We start from the raw sequence: 17,496 nt of genomic DNA, 5'->3' as shown, positions 1-17,496 counted from the left end.
TCAGAAATATTTTTAACACTTTGAGGTTTGACAAGCCACAGATTAATCTACTTCTTTACCATAGTTTTTAATAGAAGCTAGGCACAGTCATTATGTGTTTAATGATATTATCTTTTTCACACACCAAATTTGAGGATCGTAATCTGAAACAATCATCATTAATTAAACTACTTCCTAAAAACTGCAACTTGTGTATTAAAGTAACTTTAAGCATCATGTAGAAGTGGTTTTCCAATATGTACTATCAGTTAGTTCTTAATCTGTGCTGAAAGAAAGTAATCAAAGAGCAGAACAACATGAACAAATAAATTCTTCTCATTTTATTCAGTAAAACCAAAATCATTCCTGATCAAATCTATACACCCCATTTTTAAAAGAGAAAAAAATGAATATACCTAGTTTAAGCTCATTTCCAACCATGAGTCACGATGCAAAAACAAACACACACACACTACTCACAATAGGTAAGATAACAATGCCATTAATGCACAAACTAAAAAATCAGTCACACAACTTGATCACAAGATTGGTGGAAGAAAATCACCTGACACGCTTCCTAGTGGTTTCTGTCAATGGCCTTGGTGGATGGCCAAGACAGTATCACACAGACCATTAACAGGTCCACAGGGCTTTACAACATGGAACCATTAGGTTTCAGGACCTCAAATGTGTCCTTAAAATGGCGCTTTCTTCTGGAATCTCCAAGCTACAATGCATTCATGGATCTCTTCTGGAACAGGGACATTCCAAGAAGGCTCCAGAACCTTAAAACTAAACTGGATTTTACTCAAGGGCAGAGAGTGTCTTCAACTTCTTTGTATTTTAAAGAAGAATGTGATGGTGCTTGGCATTTGGAAAATACTAGTTAGATGGCCAAATGAATAAGGCGGGCCTTTGTCCTTTTGTTCTCAACTACAGGTAATTTTTCATTTCCAGAAAGTGACTTTCTCTAAACTTTCTCTGAAGATAGAAAAGTAAAAGTTCTTCAGACCTTAAAAAAATAATAATAATCTACACACACTCGTAAAAACTCAAACCTCAACATAATCGAACCTAAAGAAATCTCTCTGTTCCAGCCTTCCGAACACTGGTAATGATGTTTTAAATGTTGAAGTTATCTACACTTCATCTTTAGAAATAAATAATATTGGAGTCAAAATAAATTATCAGACAAGCTATGCTCACATCATATACTGTATGATTTATTAACTGTTTATGATTTGTTAATCTTCTGAATTTTTAAGTCTTGATGAAACATTAGTAATTTGAAAAACACAAAATATCACACAAACATACTCATTGACTTAAGTCTTAACACATCGTACAACAAATGTACCAAGAAAAATTCAAGTTTCAGGCATTTAGTAAAAGCTTCCTAATGAAAGAAAAGATTAAGCATGAGATATTTACTATATTCTAGGACCACTTTTAAAAGGCAGATGGGGAAGGATCAATAGATTAAGTTTATGTTGACACATAAGCCATTAACAGAAGAAGAAAAAAAGAACTACAGTTTGAAAAGAGCATGTGAGAGACTAAAAACAGCCACTAAAAACAGTGTGGTCTGGTCAATTCCTTTTTATTAGAATACTGGCCGTATTAATTTTGGATATGTTAATGCAATCTGCTGCAAACTAATTGCAATTGATCCAAAGACCAGCTTCATAGACATATAATACAGATTGACCGTTTCTGCATTGACTCAGATGAAAGCCTGCTTAAAGTCTGTTGTTCTTAAATTGAAAACTAACACAGTGAACATAGTTCCAAGCCACTGCAGATACCCAAGCTATCACTCCACAATCATCTTACAGAATAATCATCTACCTTTGTTAAACCTAAGCTCAGAAGAGTAGGGTTCATGGCTGGGTCTAAAACTTCATCAATTCAACTGCATTTACTAAGAATCTGTGGTATACCCAGAGAGGAAAAGGTTAAGTCTAACTGCATTTTCAGGGGGAAGAAAAAAAGGAGAGAAATTTACTAAGTGGATGGTGTCAAGTATGCTGGAAATGTAATCAACTGCTAAATCATAAAAGCAGTAATATTTTAGAATAGATTCCTCTCCTATTATGGAGCACTGACCATGTGCTAGGCATTCTACTAAGCACTCATGTTATCTAACAGTCAAAACCATTGTGAAAAGTGAAGTATTATTATTTCTCTCTGCAACTGTTGTTAATGCAAACCAACCAATACCGCTAGCCTTCTTCCTTCTAGATACCTCCCTGCCTTAGATGAAGTTAGGTGCAGCTGTGTAACTAGTTCTGGTCAATAAATCATGAATATATATGGTGTAACTCATGTGGACAAACATTTGATTACCAACGTTTCTCCCCCTAAGTTCTCTCTCTCGACATGGGGAATGGGAATATTTATGTTGGCAGCTAACCTATCAGTCAGGGGTCACAGTGAAGACAGACACACTCCCAGGTCACTCACAATGAATGCGTAATGAAAAATAAACCTTTGTGGATTTCCAGCCACTGAGATTCTGGAGAATACTTCTGACTGTGGCAGAGCCTAGCCTATCTGTAGCATCTTGACTAATAAAACCATCTTACAGATCAGGAAACCCAGGCTGAGGGTTAAGTCACTGGCCAAAGATCACAGGCAGCTGTCAAGCAGCAAAATTTCTCTAATCCACACTGTTGATCCACTGAGTCATATGTTGGCCCCCTGTGTTTATATTATGGTCCCACCACATTCCCAGAGTCCCCTTGGTGATAAAGACTGAGACCGGGATAGTGAGATTGTGTTCTTCTCCTCAAAAAGCCAGAAGTCTGCCAGGAATGGAATTCTCATGAAATGCCGGCACAGTGCTTGTTAGGAAAAATGTAACTGCTTCAGACTTTGGGAGGGAGGTAGGGAGGTGGAGATGTCCTAAGACACTAGAATGGTAGAAGCAGTTTATTTGAACTCATAGGAAGAGCTACCTGTTAAAACCCTAGACTTGTATCTTCCCAGGGAATTCATGTACTCCGGAATGTGAGCAATGGAAAGAGTTTAAGGACCATTTGACCCAGTACCTTTCAATACTTTCTGCCAGTTACTTGCCCATTTGCCTTCAGGTCAATACCCAAGCTCTTTGCCAACTGACTTCTGCCTAAATTTGAGACCCCATTCAGAGACTGAACAGTGAGAAGAAGACATCAGGCTTCTTCTTCCTCTTTCTGAGTCAGGCTTCAGGTCCCCCCAGAAAGCCCTTCCTCCGTAATTCTAGCTTCCACTGTCTGCCCCACCAAGACTCCTGCACTCATCAGCTGGCCCCAGACTCTGATAACACCACCTCCTTCCACCCCTCAGGCTCACAGAGGATTCCTTTTGTTGCCATCCTCTGGGTTGCCTTCCCAGTCCCTCTTCGCCTGCCAAGAGTTCTAACACCTTTGTCAGTAACTGTCTCCCCCTGTTAAATCTATTAAACAACCTGGTGCTCCACAGAGCCTGAAGGTGCCCCCTTCAAGGAGTGGAAGGGCAATGGCAGTGGCCCACTTATGAAGGTGACTTTGGGACCCCACTCCGAGGCAATTTCTCAGGCAATCACATGTTTCCTATACTGGGGTTCCAGAGTATGGAAAGACTAGTGGGGACCAACCTCATTTTACCGTCAGGAAACTTGGGGCCTAAAGATGGGAAGTTACCTGCCTAAGGATCTTCTAGTGAGCCAGAGGCAGGAGGAAAACTAGACTAATCCCCATTTTCTGTCCTTTCATACAGATTTTGGCAAGTGACCATATTAGGAACAGCATCATGTTCTCAAAACAGCTGGGGTGGGTGGGCACCTGGGGTGAGTTCCATCTGGATGTTCATGCTGACCTTTCCAGGGCTCCCTTCCCTTCCATGTTTCTTCGCTGGAGCAAGCATTTCCAAGCTTGGATGGAAGTGGGAAATACAGCTTAAAAGAAAAGCACGGCATAAGGATTTAAGGGCCTGTGGGAACAAGGGAGCAGAGGCAGAAGAAAAAGAATGAAAAATGAGGGGAAAGACAAAGAGAGCCAAGAGATAAAAAGACAATGACTAAGCAGGCAAAAATTCATAAGAAAACTCAAAGCACAAAATTAGACAGCTACAGAGAAAAAAATGACACGACCGAGAAATCATCCTTCGCCCCATGGTTTTAAAATTAGAGGTGTAGAGATTACTGAAATAGCAGCATAGGAGGAGAAAAATCAATAAAGGGAGTAGAGAAAATGTCATTGAGCTGGGCGCCCCCCAAAGGGAGACTCGGTGAGCCACATCTGCCCACTGGCTCTGCGCGCCCCCTCGGTCTTTCTGCACGCAGCCTGATATGCTCCACAGCAAAGCTTCTTCCCTCAGGAAGGTAGCAGAGTCGAGTCTTAGGAAGAGCTGTGGACCCACTAGTAACCAGGATAATAGAAATTAAAACAAAAATGAAGGTTTCATGATGTTACTGGTGAAGGTATGGTGAAATGCGCCTTCCCCACACACTACCCATGCAAAGAGAACACCAGTGTGACCACCTTCAAAACCAATCTGACAGCACTGATGAAAACTCAAACAACCACTGTTCAACGTTCTGAACTGGAACGTCTCCCTTTGGGTGCTTAACCTAGCGAAACATGCACTAGGGATATGTACCAGGATCTTGTGTACAGTGTTGTGTATAATAAAGAATAAAGTTGGACGGTAATCTAGATGCCCAGCAAATAGGAAATAGGCTGAACAAACCACAATGCATTCTAACAATATGAAGCATTCAAAATATCTGTAGCAACACAATAGCACCCAGTATGTGGTCCCTACATCCTCAGTTCTTTTGTAGGTAGGGTGCCAAAACTCTTAAGCAACCACATACAACCCTCCAGGACCCTTTTCCTTGGCTGCGAGGTCCTGGGAGCCACATGCGGAGAGGGTAAAGTGACAGGGTTGAAGCAGCCTGGATTACTGATTTACTGAAAAGACTGCTGCCTTGGCCCTGGAGTCACCAGACCCACATTTGCATGAATGAGAAATAAACCTTTGATGTGCTTACCACTGAGATCTTGGGAATAACTTGTAATCGCCTCATTGACTAGCCTAGACTGGTAAGTATGAACGTCCTAACATTGATTGTTCTCCAAGGCATATTACTGAAAGAAAACAGCCAACTTCTTTCAATATTTAAAGTAGAATAACATTTATATGTCTGACACACATGTCCACACACAAAGCAACATTCTCTATCTTTTAAGAACAGGTATAGGTATAAGTACGTGTACAGGGAAAGGTCCAAGTGAAGTTCACCAACCTCATGCCAGTAAACTTGAAGAGGACAGACCAGAAATATGGCAATTAAAGGGAGATTTACCCTAATCTATAATTTTTAAGACAATTCTCATAGAAAAACATTCATTTATTATTTGTGCAATGAAAATCAATCTATTTAGAAACAACATTGAGAGGAAGTAATCAAACCTAGGCTTTAACCCAACTGCACAGCCTGGAGCATCTATTAACTTGTCTTGGAAATGAAGGGCTTGCACCCTTACTTCATCAAGGCAGCAGAATTCTCCAAATGTGGTGTGAAATCAAGGAAGGGGGGAGGGCAAAGGCACGCATTCTCTGTTACATAGAATGACTACCCCTAATATAAACTCCTGCTGTGAGATAGGAAGAGGCTCTTAAACCTCATTTCAAGCTCTCAACAGCAATGACGACAGTGGAATACAAACAAGGAATTAGCTATAAACTCAGAGGAAAATATATTCCCCTTTCGTTGCAAGCATGGCAAGAAAGGCAGATGCTCAGTGGGCTGTGGCAGGCCAAAAGTTGGTATGTGTTTGTTATATTTTAGTTTTTGCCAATGTTATTCTGTATGTAAATTAGCACCCATAAATCTACCTTAGTCACGTTACCTAGGAAATAGTTAAGCTTCAAATAAACGTGTTGGTGCACATGAAAAGACAGATATAACTCAATGTGTCTCGATATGGGTATCACAAAATAAAAGACCTGCTTGCTTAAAACAGGCTCTGATGAAGATGCCACTTCACTATCACTCTGTATAAGAGATTCAGTGGAATCCTGTTAATATAATCCTAATAATAATAATAATGGTACTTTTCTGTTTAATCCTGGATGCAATTCTATCAACTCCTCCTTCAGAAAGACAACATGCTAAAAACACAGACAAAGAAAAGCAACATCGTGTTAGAAGCCTAAGCCTATGGAAAAGAAAAAAATGACGTCAGATGTGGAAGAAAGCATAGGAACCTGGGTACAGACACTTTGTTACAGTTTACTGGATGTTCGGGCTAAAGTGGGGGGCCTTTATTTTGAGTCACCTTTGGAAATACAGCATCCTTTTTATCTAGAACTGGAATGCTCCTGACGCTTCTCCATTTAGGTGACCCCCACTTTGCACCGTGTAAGGAAATGGATTAACCAATTACTTAGTGCTCTGTGGCTGAGTTTGTATGCTCTAGCAGGTGCACAGGGAGACCATGATCACTTACAAAATGGAGGAAACTAACAGGCCCATCCTCATAGGCTGCTCTGAGGGTTAAGTAAGTAATATGTGCAAATCTCCTGGAATAGTGCCCAACAGACCGTAAGTACTCAAAAGAATGTTTTGCCATTATTCTTTAATGCAGAAGTACAAAGGGGGAGAGAAAGTATAACATGGAGACAGTGAACAATCCCTAAAATAAAAATAGTAGGTGATCCCATAAATGATAAAGAAGTGCTCACAGTGTCCTGCTGTTTGCTTTAAATGCATCTGGGGAAGTATTTTTAAACTCTAATAGTGAAATCTCTATACTTAAATCACTCAACAGTCACAGAAAAAGAAAGGGCAGTAATTTACAAAAGGAAGGACCAAAGCTCACACTTAGTAAGCAAATGAAAATGTGCCATTTGAGCTAAGTACCTTGACTTCCCATCTCATCTGAGCCAGGGTAACTCCCACCTCACAAATGAGCAAATGTGAGGGTCAGAGAGATTAAGTAACTTGTCTAAGGCTACTCAGCCGGATAAGTGATTCAGGATTTGAATCAAAGTCTAAAAAACCCATGGGCTTTCTATTATTCCAAATGATTGACTGATTGATTGATTATTTTGGGGGGAGTCAGTCTGTGAATCCAAATCAATAAAAAAGACTTGGAAGGACACAGACAAAAACCACACTGCCACTCCCAGCCTAAAAATACAGTGTTCCATGTAAAAGGAGGGAAGACAAGGCAGCAGACACAGTGAGAGTTAACAGACGGGGGGCCCCGCAACAAACGGTGCGGACGGAATGTGCGGCTTCTCGAGAGCCGGGGGCTGGAGAAGCAAAGTCAAGTTTCCTGATGAAGAGGAACAAGAGTTAGGCTCTCCTTTATACAAGAGCAGACTCAGATCAGACGAGGAGCCCAGGCCGCTTCTGCTCCTCGGACACTGTGTCTCTGACAGCAACACACCCGTCTGCCTGAAGACCCCACAGTAAGGAGGGGGCAGCATCTGTTAAAAATAAATAACCTGTCCTACCAGGAAGGAAATGAAAGTTCAACTTGCAGACCATCCAGAAACTGGATCATAGTGTTTATGATTAGGATTAATGCTTCTTGGGGTACCCTGACAAAATCTTCTATTTTTAAACCAAACCGAATCCTAGCTGACATGCAGCAGGGCCATGAAGTTACAGAAATTCTACTATACACTTGACAAGCATTACCTCATTTAATTCTCCCAACAGCCCTACAAGGAAGAAACTGATAGAAGCCCATTGTACAGATGGACAAAGTAAGGCTCAGAGAAGCGAAGTGTTGCTAAGACTAAGAGACGTTTAGAGGCAGGGCCATTTTCGAATGCAGGTGTGCCTGACTCCACAGTCTGCTCTTCAGTGAAACACTAACGGTGAATGCCCCCTCCCCCCACCCCCAGTCCACAAAAGTGGGTCCTGAGCAATGAATGGGGCCGCAGGAGAAACAGGAGGTGGTGTACAGATTTCAGTGCAGGAAGGTAAGGAGCTGTCCTGAATATGAGGCTGGAGGGAAAAATGGGAAGCTCTGAATGAAAGGCTCCTAGATGGGTTTCACTAAGTCAAAAGAATTAAGATTCTCAGAGATACCGCCTTGTTCTTTTTATCCTAGGTTCAGCAGAAAAGCAGCCTGTTTTTTTAAGGAGCAAAGAAATGTAAAACTCTTTGTAGTAAGGACAAATGCCCAAAGGAGAGTTCATTCCATAACTCTGTACTGCGGCTCTGCAAGCAGCAAGAAAGAAGGGGAGGGAAAAAAATACAACCTTGATAAACATTAGCATATTAACACAACAGCAGAAACAAATGTATAAAAGGCACTAAAAATAGTGAACAGCATCATTTCGAAAATGCCTGCCCATCCCCTAGTGTAGAGGGTGCTAGGTCGACTATGTTGCAGAGGAAAGTCACCTGAATTTTATATTGTGAACAGAAGTGGGCAGGATTTATTTACATGAAGAAAGAAAACAAATTAAGGTAGAGTAAACATATACATGCTCCTACCAGGGAAACCGGCAGAATCTGTACTTTGTTCATTTATTTGAACAGTTCTCCACTGGGCATTTATAATACGGTCATAATATAAGGTCTACTGGTCATCAGCACAGACAAGGTCTTTTGCTGTCACAGAGCTTAGGTCCTAGGAGGGGAGGCAGGGGAGAAGAACATGAACACAGAAGGGGAGAATGTACTGACAGAGTGGGAAGTGCTCTGGAGGAAATAACACACATGAGGAATTATGGAGGCAAAGGGCACACTGTGAGGTGACCTGGGAGCAAATGCCATCTGCGCAAAGACCTGAAGACAGAAAGGAGACAGGCACATGAAGAAGCTGGGGAGAAACCTAGCAGGCATGGTCCAAGGCCCTGTGGCAGGAAAGGGTTAGTAGGGGCAGGAGCTAGGGGAGACTAGGTCAGAGAGGAGGAGAGAGGGAAGCAGGGACCAGACCATGAAGGTGCTTGGAAGCTGCGGTCCAGAGTTTAGATTTTATTCACTCAGAGTTTTAAGCAGGGGAGTGAGAATGAGTTCACATTTTGGAAAAGTCACTCTGTTTTCTTCTGTGTAGAGAAGGGAACCAGTTACAAGAGCTGTGTTAAACCAGCCCAGAGTCAGCCACCTTTTTCTATAAACAGCAGAAGAGAAATAGTAAAGAGTAAAGAGCCAAATAGTAAATCTGGCTTTGAGGCCAGAGAGTCTCTGCTGCAACTCCAACTTTGTCGCATAAAGCAGGCAGAGATAATATATAAATGAATAGGCATGGCTGTGTTCCAGTAAAGCTTTGTCTGCAGAAACAGTTTTGGCTGGCAGGCCAGTTTGCAGACCCTCAACTAAATAACAGAGAAGCACAGACAGTGGAGGTAGAAACCGAGAAATGAAGGGGTTTGGGATATAGTTTGGTGATGAAGCAAAGCTTACTCATGAATTACATGTGGGCTTTAAAGTAAAGGGGAATCTAGTATTAGATACAAACACACACACAGACACACACTTGACACAGTTCATATGAACCTAGTGAATTTTATATACCTGCTAGCTAAAAAAGAAGCATTTCCTTAGCAACAATCTTAACCTTGGATTTTCTGCCCAAACTGACCTTTGCATCATGCTTAATTTTTGAGAGTCCCATACATCATTCCACCACATCAGAGCTTCTGGGTTTTTGATCTTACAACCATCTTCCATTATTTACTATTAATTCCAGTGGGCAACATGCAAACTGCCCTGCTTTAGCCCTATCTTGCTACACTGGCCCATCTGCAGCTTCTTTCCAAGGAGAAAACACAAGGCCTCCCTTGATTAAAGAAACACCATGTAGGAGGAAGGACGGCAGGGAGGGAGAGAGGGAGGGAGGAAGGAGGGAAGGCAGGCAGGCATAAAGATTATTTTGAGCTGAGGATACCAGAAAAGCAGACACAAGAAAAACTCTCTGCTCCCCTTCTCCCTCCACCCAAAAGGGCAGGATGATTCTTAATCACGGGACGTAAGTCTACACTCTTAGTCCAGAGACAGCATCATAGGAGTCACTATAACAAACTTTACCAATCCTTATCTTCCATTAGCATTCCCCTAGATTTCCCTTCCTACAGTTTGTTGCCCCTAGGAGCTCAAAGTCCTTTTCCTTTGGCTTAGCACTTCTCTGCAAATTTACTGTTCTTGTATTAAGATGTGACATAGACCCAAGTTCTGACTACCCCTTTGAGTCACGGATTAGTGAGTTTTCCCAGGGGAATGTGTACCTATTAATAAACTTGTTTCTTTTTCTCTAGTTACTCTGTCATTTAGTAGACTCATTTGCAGGACCTTGGCCAATGAACCTAAGATGAGTAAAAGGAAAAAGTGTTTTCCTCGTCTACATATACAAGTTGTCATAGCCAAAGTTTAGAAGGTGACATGTCAACTTTAGGATAGTAACTCTGTTAGAGAGTCAGAGAGGGCTATGGGTTTGAGGAAGGGGCACCAAGAGACTTCAGCATTATCAGTTACGCTTTACATCTTTTACTAAAAATGATCTGAGCAAATACAAGAAAACAGCAATATTTAAAACTTCTTCATCCTGGACACACGGATGACTATGACATTAATCTCAATATTCTGCTTTTTCTCTAAATAAAAATAATTGTACACTTAGTGTAATAAATTTAGTAACTATACAATTCCATAAAGATGGATTTACTAATCGATAAAATGAAAAAAATAAGGTATAAAATACAATTTCAATCAGAAAAAAACAGAAAATAAGATCTGGAAGAACCCTGAGATCATGGCAGGCCAAGAGCTCATGATGAGTAACTAAGGCCTCGAGGCATTACTACACCTGCTACCAAGCCGGCAGCGCCTTGCTCGACAAGCCAGCGTGAAGAGTCCATCCACATGCTTAGGCACTGCCCTTCCAGCACACCAATACCGCATCTTTGTAGAACACGTGAGCTCAGGGAAGGGGTAGTAGACACTGGTTTTCGTCTATGGACTGCCTAAGGTTTCGGCCAAGTGCCTTGGTCTCAGGACAGTTTTATGTTCATAAAAATCTGGCTTTTGCTCACTTATGGCAAAAATGAATAACTCTGGGAGTTATGTCCTGAAAATTATGTCTGTTTCATCCCATAAAAATGTGTGTGTGTGTGTGTGCGCGCACGCACATGCATGTGTATGCATGTGTGATTTCTTCAATTCACTCCAATGAATTCTGTTACCAAAGAGTCTCTCTGGTAATTAAAGGGGGTTTAAGATTCTAAGAATAGTCTCAAGTATAGTGCTAACTTGAAATCAAATTCAAAAGAATACAATAAAAGAACAGCCATGAGCTCAATCTTGATCAATCTGAGGCCATTAATTGCTCAGCTAACCCCAGCCATCCATTTTACACATTTACACATGCATTAGAGCAGACTATTACTCTCACTATTTATGAGGGTCAGAAGGGAAGATACTACATATTTTTCCTCAACCACATTAAACAAAAACATCATCAGTATGAAAAGACCTACAAGGGTGTTTTTCAAGTTCTCCACCTGGAATGAGCTTGTGATATTGAGCAAGTAAAGCACAGCTATTAATAAAACAGAGTACCCAACCTTCCAGGGTTGCTGGGAGGAAACATACATGTAAGGTATGTGATAGGGCTTTGGCATACGTGTGTTCAACACAGCCATGACAATGGGTCAAATATGACATCTCAGTGCATCAGATCTAGCTCCTTCATAGAGCCCTGCCCCCTTCCTTCCTCCACCCCCTTCAGTTCCCAATTTGTTAGCCCTCCTTAAATTACTCCCAGAAGTCCCATCCAATAAATTCAGGAAAAGCTTGCAAGGGGCAGACTTTATTTCAATCTGTTCCCACTCATGTTCCTTCTAACAATCTAATAGTGCTTAATAGTTCAGGATACATTTGAGTTTAATGGGATTTACCTGATAGAAATAGACTTCTCATTGCTTCTTAATAGTGGCAGTTTTGAGTGACCTAGCTAACTCAATCTCACAGGTTCGCCTGTCACCCTGGCATGCTGAAGAAATGACTCAAGAGAGTAGTAAATGAGTGACCTTTGCTGGAGAAATTCCTGAGACTGTCTCTTTGACATTTTGAAGGTTTGCTGTACAGAATGATAATTGGTGTCTGCAAGGTTCCAAGTCCACTATTTGTGTTTAGAAATTGATTCCATTCTTGTTGATGAATAAAATATTGCCACTATGAAAAACTAGATCTTAGAATTTTCTATTAAGATACTCTATTATAGAGAGTATCCCTTTTTTCACATTTCCACTGTCAGAATCCCCATTTACAGAAGAAATTACAATCTCGAGTATTAAATCCCATTGCCCTCCTCAATACTCTACATATAATGTCCTAGTTATGAAAGAAAAGTGAATGCCAAATCTTTCAATTCACATTAGTCATCTCTTCTCTGGCAATAATTTGAGTTTCTTTAGCTGGAGTGGGGGAGGGAGAGAATCACAAAATCTTACTTACATCTGTGCAAATAAACCACAGAAGTTAAGTTCAAGGCAAGCTTTCAGAAAACTTGATAACATGAAAATGAAACTTCAAAATAATCCCTGAAAATAGTGTAGGGTACATGGCATTCACCATCCTCCAGAAAACTTTTGAAAGAATTACTGTCATTCATTTGAAAAAAACGCTGTAATGATAGAAAAATCCGAAAAGCACACACAGACAAGAGGACAATCTGACCCTTGGAAAACAGACAATCTGACACTTTATATCCAAGCAGCAAAGAAAATAATATTCTAACTGTAGCATATCCTCTTAAAATTGGGAGATTCAATAAAAGCAAAGAAATCTCAAGAATGTTTAATCCTCATGGTTTTTCTTTTAGAAACCTACAGTGAAATGCTGTATGATATTACTACAATTTAACAACTGGTCCAAACCAGAAGTTAACAGAGAAAATGAGACACAAAAAAACAAAATATGGCATTTGCTCGGTAATGTCCTGATGACAGGTTCAGGAGCCAACAGTGAGAAATGGGCCTAAGAGGGAGAGGTGAAGACAGGCTGTCTTTGCCCCGGCCACTTAGGGCAGGTGATCTTTCAACCTTGTTTACTTAATGTTAGATGAGAATATGAACCACTACAACCTTACAAGGTTGTTGGAAAGTAAAATAAAAGATTTCTGTAAAATCCGTTTTCAATGCGTCTGAGATCAAGAAGCAACCCCAGAGGCAAGAAATGCTACCACAGTGGAAATATGGTATTCCATTACTTTCCAGCTAGCCGGATCCAGCCAGCATCCAATGACTACCCAACGATAAATAGCCTAGTATCTCCTCTCCTGAGGACTTCCTCTGTTTCTATGAAGGCAGACAGTCATCTAAAAATTGATCTCTATAGATCCTGCTATTGTTGAGACCTTCCCAAGACAGAGGAAATATCCCCAAGGAAATGCTGCCATACTGAAGTCTGGGGAAGTAACCTGACACCTTGTGACCAACCCCCAAGAGCAATCCACTGGACACGAAGAATCACCTACTCCACAGGGCCAGACATAGTGCCAAGCAAAGGGGAGATACAGGAAGGAAGAACACGAGATTGGAACAATACATTTAAACAAATTATTCAGGGCAGCACTGGGGAAAATAATAAAGAAGGCAGTGGGTGCCTGGCAAACCAGAAATTGAGAGGAGTCCCTGAAGAACTGCAGGGGAATAAGAAACAGAATGAAGTAGAATCCCGCAGCTAAAAGAGCACAGGATAGGACTGTACCAAAAGTGGAAATAGCTCTGGTTATATTTTAAACCTGAAAGCTAGAGACACAGAGAACAGAAGAGGCACCAAGGCAACATCAGGATGACCCATGTAGCACAGGGTATGTTCCTAGACAAAACCAGTAACTGTGGGGCATGGGGGCTCAAGAGATGACACTGTGCCCCAGGCGACCTCTGACACATGGGGAAAAGCCCAGTTACTGGCACCTACCACATGGCCACACCCTCTGTACCTCTCCCACAGTTACTGATGTTGGGCTGCTATAAAAGCACAGTAAAAAGAATGATTAAACAATGGAGGCCCACCAACATCATCAAAGAGAAGCAAACAGAAGAACTAACACCTGAAGAAAAAAGATCATGGAGGATACAATACAAAACCACTTTGAAAAGTATAATAAATCAGAGAGATGTGGGAAGACATTATATCCACCAAAAAATTAACTACAAATCTTGAAATTTTAAAATTGACCATTGAAAAAAAGGGAGAGGCAATGTTGAAAGTAGAGGGAATATAATCAGAAAACAAATCAGTGAGCTAGAAATTAAAGAAGGAAGGTTCATGGTCATTTATTTGGGCAATACATAATTTTGCTTTCCTCAGTTAGAGATTCTCAATACGTGTCTTACTAAATGTCCTGAGAAGTCCAACCATTAAAAAGAAATGTAACTATATTTTATACAGTTTTCCCACACTTAGGCCCTATTGGTGATGTGCCAGTTCTTAAGCTATTATTTTTTTTTATCAGCTCCCAAACCTCTCTACTAGGTGCTCACCGCTTGGTGGGCTGAAACTCTGCAAATTACTTTCTCCATTGCCAGCCGGCTTCCCACTAGGTTCCGCTAATATGAGGCACCACTGGGAGACTAACAGGCTGGAGGACAGAGAAAGTATCTGCTCCTTGTGGTTTGCCTGGTGTTCTATCATCAGAGCCCCAGCCACAGCTCTTCATCCTAGCGAGTAGCAGTTGCTTCCAAGAGCAGTTGGGTGCAGTTTATAGGTTCTGCCAGCATTCCTGGACCAGCCTCAGAGCCATGGGAACCAGCCAGGCACTGCCTCTTACTTCCTTAATGCTCTGGGTTCCCACTCTGCAGAATGCCCCCTTCCATGTTTTTCAAGCCCTACGGGAGCCTCAATTGCTTCCAATCTCTGCTTGAGTAAGAGTTCTATTTGCCTTCTAATACTTCCTTAATCAGTTCTCTAGGTTATAATCCTGTTAAAATAACTAGTGTAGTTTCCATATTTCTGACTAGACCCCAAACGATAAAAGCAGGAATAGAAAGGAAAGTATGAATACCGAGCAATTTAGTCAATGCTTCTCCCCGTTTCATACATTCTAACTTGTAATTAATATTATATACTTACAGAACTAAGACAACACCTCCATCCACCAAACACTTGTTTTGTTCAAGAATAAATGCCCAATACCTAAAGCACCCCAAGACACATAGTAGGTACTCAATTCAGTTTTTTATTGAATGAATGCATGTATGAATGTACAAGATGGACGAAGGCAGATCTGCACCCAAAGTCTCTCAGGATGACAGCTGGAAGGAATATTTTGATAAGTTATTTGGGGTGAATGGATGAGATGCCCAGAAGGGCATGTTCAATCAGTTACAGAGGGTCACTAAACTCAAATCTAAGAAAAGGAGTCTAGTTGACTACAGGGCTTTTTGATGAGCGAAATACAAGTTTGGGGACAGAGTTAATTGTTGTACACAACACAGGAGAAGCTTCTCGGTCTGAGGGGAGAAGGCTGAGAGAGAAAGAGGAAGAGAAAAGAAGGAACAAGAGACACACCTCACAATAAAGTCTGAGGTAGGCTGTCATGGGTTTGCCAAGCCTCAACATTTCCCCTCAGCATAATCCACTTCACTGATGCTTTGGCATAAGAACATTCTTTCTGCCAAATATAAAGAGATACTGAGCCCTACAGTAAGTTATGCATTGGCATGAATAGACATTATGATGTTTCCTAGTACCAAATACATGTCGTTCTTCATCAAGTCTAGATGTCCAGCAATTCAACTCTGTCACTAACTCCGAGAGTTAGCACAGACCCCACAATTTAAGAGCTCAGCCCCACAAAATGACCCCCACTTCAGACACCAGCTGCAAATGGGGTTCTTTGGCTACCCACACCTCTTCCCAGCCAACTGCAGGGGTTCCCATGAACACTTCCTCAAGTTCAATAATTCATTAGGATAACTCACAGAACTCAGGAAAGCATTTCACTTACAATTAACAAAGATACAATTCAGCAACAGCCAAATGTAAGAGATACAGAGGGCAAAGTGTAGGGTATAGCACAGAGCTTCTCTGCCCTCTCTGGATACACCACTCTCCAGGCAGCACTGAGATGTGTTCACTGACCTGGAAGCTCCCCTAATCTCCTTGTTTCAGAATTTAAATCGAGGTTTCATCACACAGGAATGACTGATTAAATGACTGCCCACTACTGACTGAACTCCATCATCTCCAGGCCCCCGCCCATACCCAGAGGTGGGGTGACGGAGGGGACTGAAAGTTCCAACCTCCTAAGCTCCCCCTGCCAATCCCCAGAAACCATCTAAGCTGTTTAGAGAGCATACACTCACGTGTGGCTGAAGGTGCTCATTACAAATAACAAAAGATATTCCTACCACTCAGAAAATTCCAAAGGTTTTAGGAGCTTTGTGTCAAAGACCAAATATATATTTTTCTATTGTGCCATGTATCATGTGATAGAAAAGTGAACTTTATGGGGATTATAGCAGTCCCTTAAACTGCAACCCTAAAGACACAACAGATAAGTGTTATGATACAGCCATGAAATGTGTCTTGCGCTTGTTAAGAAAGGATTCAGAGTACTGTAAGTATATAAGGCACAATGCTCTATTTACTATAAAGAAGTGGAACCAGTTTTATGAAGCACACGTGAAAAATCATTCCTAATTACCCATTCTACATATTTTTTAAAAATGTTAATACAAATTCTAATTGCACTGTATTATTCATATTATTTGTAAGAAACATAAAGGTCTTAGTTACAAATGTATTAAGAACAGAGCTAGAGAAAATCATGTTGTCAAAAAGAAAACCACAGGTCCAAAATGGCATTACTTGGGCCAGGCCAAGTCACCAAACCAGGGCTTAATACCTATCTACAGTTTCAACCTACCGAGGAATAAGTCTTAACCTATCCATCATGCATTTTCTGAAAAGCACCAATTATGTTATCTGTCACATGGACCATCTCTATCCTCCAAAGGAAGATGAGGTATTTTGCATAAAAAGACCTCCTATCCTTTGCCACTAAGGGAAGGTGATCTTGCATGAAACAATCCTTTCTTTTCTTTTGCTTATAACTTTCTTGCCCCCCCCATAAAAATCTTCCATTTTGGACATCTCTTAGGAGCACCCAGCTATTTGCTAGATGAGAGGCTGCCCAATTCATGGATCCTTTAATAAAGCCAATTAGATCTTCAAATTTACTTGACTGACTTGAGTTTTTTAACAATGTAAAATGTAGACATTGGTGATTCTGTTACATAAAAAGATAAAATACTGATAGCCAAAAACATGAAACATAGAATACAATCAATTTCCTGTCTTTGGAAAACCATTAGAATGAAAAGATATTGATATGAACGCTACAAGCATTTAGTGGCAATGACTGTGCAGGATAAACAGCTTAAATGTGGTTTTGTAGGAAGGTGTCAAGCTAAATGTCCATTCAGTTGCTAAGCCTTTCTTGAACTTTTACATATTTTACTAGAAGTATCTGACATGTAAAGATAAATGGCAGTCTTTGTTCTCAAGGCATTCCTAGGGGC

General features: G+C 41.0%; 1 protein-coding gene across 3 annotated transcripts in view; it reads right to left on the bottom strand.

Moving 5' to 3' along the window:
• SUCLG2 (succinate-CoA ligase GDP-forming subunit beta) overlaps positions 1–17,496 on the bottom strand; it is a 378,288-nt gene that overhangs the window by 329,029 nt on the left and 31,763 nt on the right. The gene's annotated exons all lie outside the window — the stretch shown is intronic.

The sequence above is a fragment of the Mirounga angustirostris genome, unplaced genomic scaffold, assembly GCF_029215605.1.
Source record: "Mirounga angustirostris isolate CCGP_5_RB_7025 unplaced genomic scaffold, mMirAng1.0.hap1 SCAF_1, whole genome shotgun sequence".
NCBI classification, from domain to species: Eukaryota; Metazoa; Chordata; class Mammalia; order Carnivora; family Phocidae; genus Mirounga; species Mirounga angustirostris.
The sequence above is the reverse complement of the archived record's forward strand: the minus strand, read 5'-3'. Positions and strand labels throughout refer to the sequence as shown.